Here is a 5535-nt window from a genome sequence, read left to right on the forward strand (position 1 = left end):
TTTCCTTGGAATACTCCAGAAAAGCGCTTGAAAAATGCTCGTACCACTTCGGTTTTTAATGGCTTCCCTATGACATCTACCGCTTAGTATTCAAATGTATTTGGTCAGCAGGGAAGGTCGGTACACCTGCCTCAGTGTCTGCTCTTGATGAAGGCTTAGTGATACTGCGAATCTGCTGGGATCATGCAGCTGTGCATTATGGTCTCCCAGGGGAATAGAACTCCCAAAGGTAAACCTGACTTTGCTGAGACTGGAATTCAAGACAAAGGGCAACGAGGCGCTTTGAGCTAGGGCTGCACTATGTGCTGTTCTGGTGTGTGAAAAATTTTAGGGATGAGAAGGACCTGATAACAGTTTCCAAAAGGTGGTTAAGAAGGAGGCCCAGAACCCTCTGGCCAGTAAGGGGCGCTGTTGATTGAGAGACTGTTGCTGTAAGACAGGAAAAGAAGTGACCTGTAAATGTGCTTCTGGTCCCTTCGAAGCATCCCTCTTTGGGGATGATCTGAGGAGAATTGGAAAACTCAAACAGGTGGCTCTGACTTCTGCAGCCTCACTCTGGAGTCTCTGAAACCCATCCCCAGGACGATCATCCCCCTCCCGGCTACCAGCCTCGTCCAGCCACCCCTTCTTTCCCCATGGTACAGCCCTGAGTTGCCACAAAACGGACAACTCTGATGGATCCAGGCTGTCAATTGCAGTATGCTGGTTCCATTCCCCTCTACTGATGCCTTTATGTTCATTTATCTTCAAATACAACCCCACTCCCACTAATTTTCAGTTGTGCCCCTATATTCCCTATACTCTAGCAAACACTTGGCTTGATATACCATTAAAATTGTTGACAAAAGCCTTCAGCTTATGTAGGGGAGAGGTGGAGATGGAGAAGGGGAAAAGGGAGGAAAAAGAATCTGAAGATATTGCATTGCATATTTATCTCACTTGTTACATACTCGTGCGGGGGGTACCCAAAACATATGATGAATGTTTACATTATTGCAGGAAAAGGCGCATTGTGCCCTTCCAAATACTCACCCTTCCTTAGACACATTCACCCTTCTTGCAGCTTCCCAAAGCAGTTATGAAAGTTCTCTTTCCTGAGTGTCTTTATAGGGTAAGATCAAAAACACAGTGGCTGCTGCTGCCAAGCACTATCCAGCAGAAAGGCAGGTTTGTAAAACCACAACGGCATGGCCTCAGCCACTTCACTCACCAAGTCTGGCACCAAACCTGGCACTGCACCACATCTGACTCTTCCCCAGCGCCAAATGACCAGGAAAAGTAAATGTTTTTAGTCGATGCAGGACACTGAGGCAACCATGCCAGCACAACTACCAACATGAAAGAAAACTTCCGCCATGGTCTCCAAAAGAGGCAAGGCTGACGAATGAATGTAGAAGTGACCAGGAGAATTTTGAGGGGGAATTTATGGCAATGTGTCTTTTACTGTAATAATTTTTTTAAACTTCAAACATTCTCCATAGTTTCAATCACAGCTCATATTTGTAACTGGATAATGCAGGTTATATATAGCTCCCTTTAAAAAACTACCCTGGTCCTACTGTGTGGGAATTTGAAAGACAGGATGCCTCTTGGCCAAGAGGCAGGGGCTGGAGCTGTTGTGCCCAGAGGTGGAAGGCTTGGACCTGGGCATGTTCATAGAGGCTCCTTAGAGATACCCTCAGAAAAGGACTATAGAAGTGCAAATTATTAGTAGACATTATTCCAGCGATGCTCACTTCAAACCCACTGGCAGCAGATGAAACAGCAAAGCCTCCTGCTATTCGCCTGGGTTTCCCTCCTCATCAGAGAACAGCACCAAGCATTAGAGGTTTGAGAATGCAGGGTATTTGCATTTTTCTGGCTTTATGGGTCAAGTGAGGGAACATTGGTTTGGAGGGAAAGGTGAACTTTCTTGCGCTGGCAGGGAACAAGTTAAATGAACACCGCCCACCCCCTTTAAGGTTATATTTAAAGATAAAAGTGCTCTATTAATATGCAGATTTGGGAATGCATTTGCAAAGAATAGAGTTATTTCTGGCGCTGTATGGGAATCCTTTTTGTATTTGTATCTTTGGAGCTGGAAAGTCCAGCTGCCTCTTCTGAGATCGCCCATAACTCTTCAGATGTCAACAAATCATTGAAAGGTGTCAGAATGCGGGAAATGAAAGATAATGATTCCAGCCGTGGAGAGCTACTTTGTAAGTGAATAGAATCTGTCAGATAGTCTTTTGAAAACAGCAGTTGGCTGCTTGTCTTGGCTATATTAAATGGATATATCTAGAGCCCAGTGAGGCTGCTGGAAATGGCGATAATCAGCTTAAGTTGGTTTTGGTGAAGTGGGAGAAAAGGCACTAGAAACAGGGCAATTACTGAGTCCTGGCGGAGCAGCCGCCCTGATATGGTGACTCGGGATCCCTATTCAGTTCTTTAAAAATTAAAATCGTACATCCTTTGTGAACGAATAAAGAGCAAAGTCTATAAGGGCTTGGACATTTCCAGATGGGCTGGGGGTGGGGTGGCAGGGAGGCTCTTGAGGGAACCCTCCCAGTCAAGGGTGCACACACAGACCAGACTTAGGGGAGGTGACAGTTCTGTCATGGAACTGAATCACCATGGAAGAGAGGATTGACCATGAGGCTGGATGAAATGGGTGTGATTTGTTTATGCCAAAGATAAAGTCCCATCTGGGTTGAGTTAGGTCTCAAAATGGTAAAACAACAAGGAAGGAATTTTGGAAGCAAATAGTTTTTGCAAGGGGCACTTCTTTTTTGAGACAGGGTCTCACAGAGATCCTCATGCGTCAGCCTCCTTCCTGTGTGCTGGGATTGCAGGCATGTGTCACCATGTTGGCAAGAATAGCTTTATGTGAAAGCCAAAGCTATTTCTGTTTTTCCTACCATAGAACTAAGCGCTGGGGAACCAGAACTTACCAGCGTGTGGAAAGAAGCATCAGCTCTGGTAAAGGGAGGCCAGAAGAGCCTTGAACCCGAGTACAGGAGTTCTCCGGTTCAAGGCTGGGCTCTGGTCTCTAGAAACATGGTGACCGGGAAATAGGCAGCTTGTCCTTGGCCCCAAGGCTGGCCCGTGCTGAAGTGGAGAAAGAGTTTTTTGAAAACCCTATTACTGGGACAGCTCATGGTGTTTCTGCTGTTAGAAGTGGATCTGTAAAATAGATGACGGCTTGTCTATTCCTGTGTTGGCATATCTTCATTTGCGGACACAGCGGAAACCCTGGTGGCTGGGGCTGGCATTGGGGGAACAGGGCAAAGCCTGCTCTTCAGGTGATAGGTGCTTGGCTAGATAGCTGAGTGGCTTTGCAGTCTGCTAAACGAGTTTCTGTGGCTCTTGGTTGCAGGTACCTGTGTGCCACTAAAATAAGAAACAGGAGAGAGCAGCCCTGTCCTACAGCTCTTCTTATATCCGGTGCCAGTGGAACAGGGGAGAGATTTCCACTCAGGCAACAACAAGGACCCCGGGTTCCTTCCTGCTTCTCCTTGCGTCCTTCTAGGCCTGACATTTTTATATGCAGAAAGCCTGTCCCACATGAGGAACTGGTCAAAACAGGAGCCCCTGCCCCTCTGCTGTGTTCTGCAAAAACTCAACCATCCCTGGACAGTTTGGCCAGGGTCGATCAACCTGGTCCCACGTGACCACTGGCATGGGTAAAGAGAGAAAAACAGCCTTTTGGGATTCCAGAGGCCCAGGAGGAAGTTAATCTGTTTCCCTGCTTTACCAATACAGATAGCTCATTGTTCTTCTAGAGGGATGTGGAACAGTATAAAATTCTTCTGATTTACCACAAATGGATTCAGAATTAATTCTTCTGCAATTTTTTTTTTTTTTTGCATTGAGGATTGAGCCCAAGGTCTCTTCATGATGAGCTACCTATATGTCAATCCCTTTTTAAATTTTATAGTGAGACAAGTTCTTGCTAACTTGCTCACACTGAGCTCAAATCTGAGAGCCTCCTGCCTCAGCCTCCCAAAGTGCTGAGAGTATAAGTATGCACCAGCTTCTCTGCATACCTTTAAAGCTTTGACCGGCTCTGACACATTGGCTCTATCCCATCAGCTATAGGATATGAACGGCTGGCTTACCAATCTGTTGATACTAGGAGAGTCTATTCCTGTAGGTTTCAGAAGGCCTTTCAAGGACTGTGAGGGCCCATGTGCACCCCCAGGAAGGTGAGGCTTTTCTGATCCTTTCCTCATCCGGTCCTTGCTCTGTTTGACCAACACCAGCATCACTGGTAGCAGCTTCACAGGGCACTGGCTTGTCCTGAGCACTTAGACCCTTAGGTTCTGTTTAGTCTGGACCTGAGTTAGAAGAATCCCTTTCCCTTGCAAGTCATCTGTCCCCATGCTGCTCATTCTATAGCAAAGTGTCACTCAGTGACAAGTTTCAGATGCCACCAAATGCATCTGGCAGCAAGGATGTGGGCCCAGACTGCCCGTAGGGCCACCACATTCAAGGGAGAGGAACGAGGGTAGGGTGTCAAGGCGGACTATTCTCCTGGTCCCCACCTCTGCTCCAGGGCTGGAAAGGAGCCAGTGCCTTCCGTCGGGAAATGGGGACCCAGAAAAGGACTCGGCCCTTTCTGCAGCACACAGACTGCGCAGGGGTCCAAGCCTGACCGCAAGACACGGCTGAGACCTTTGTCACAAGGCAAAGGCATGCGTCTGTCCCCTCTGCTACAGGGACCCGGGTGAGGACAATTCCTGGGGGACACTTCTCACTTCCTGTTATGCCCATGTCCTGAGTTATTACTGCTTCACTGGTAGAACATGTGTGTCTTTAATTCTTCTTGCTTTGTAAGCAATTTTACTTTTGACCAGTGGGATGTCTTTTGTGTGCCTGTCGTTTTTAAAATTTTACTATCTTGACCCTTAAGGGTAAAAAGGTTTCCAAAATGGAAAGCAGGACTGAGAGAAAGAAAAAGTGAGATTTGAGTCTCCAGAAAATGTTTCTGATTACCTCCACTAAATGCTCAAAAACATACAAGGGAAGCTAGCCCAAGAGCTTGAGAAGTGAGTTCTAATTCTGCTCTTACTATTGTAGTTCTGTGACTTTGGGCAAGTTCCTCATTTTCTCTGAGCTTCAATCTCTCTCTCCCTCTGTAGAATACAGATAATAGGACTCTTCTCACCTTGGAGTGGATCTAACTTTGCATGCGTGAAAGAGGTTTGTGAAAGATAAATAACTGTGTGAAAATACAGCATTACATTAGGAATAAAAACAAAACAATGGATAGATTTGACTCATTGGATCCCTTTTGTTACAAGCTACATCTAATGATAAAACAGCTATGAAAAAATGCCATATGTTCCCTGGATTACAGGAAGTACAGCCAAGGTCTCTCTGGACCCAGGGTCCTCTGCACCTATGAAGGGAGAGAACAGCCTCTAAGGTCAGGATCTCTAGGAGCACTGCTGACCAATTAGAAGAGGGAACAGTCTCTTTTCATGAGTCTTATTGGTTCCTAGAGGTGTCAGTAATGTTCTGCCTCCCATAGTCCCGTAACAGGCCTCCATAGCC

The sequence above is a fragment of the Cavia porcellus genome, unplaced genomic scaffold, assembly GCF_034190915.1.
Source record: "Cavia porcellus strain 051 isolate PalLab524CR breed Dunkin Hartley unplaced genomic scaffold, mCavPor4.1 scaffold_7, whole genome shotgun sequence".
NCBI lineage: Eukaryota > Metazoa > Chordata > Mammalia > Rodentia > Caviidae > Cavia > Cavia porcellus.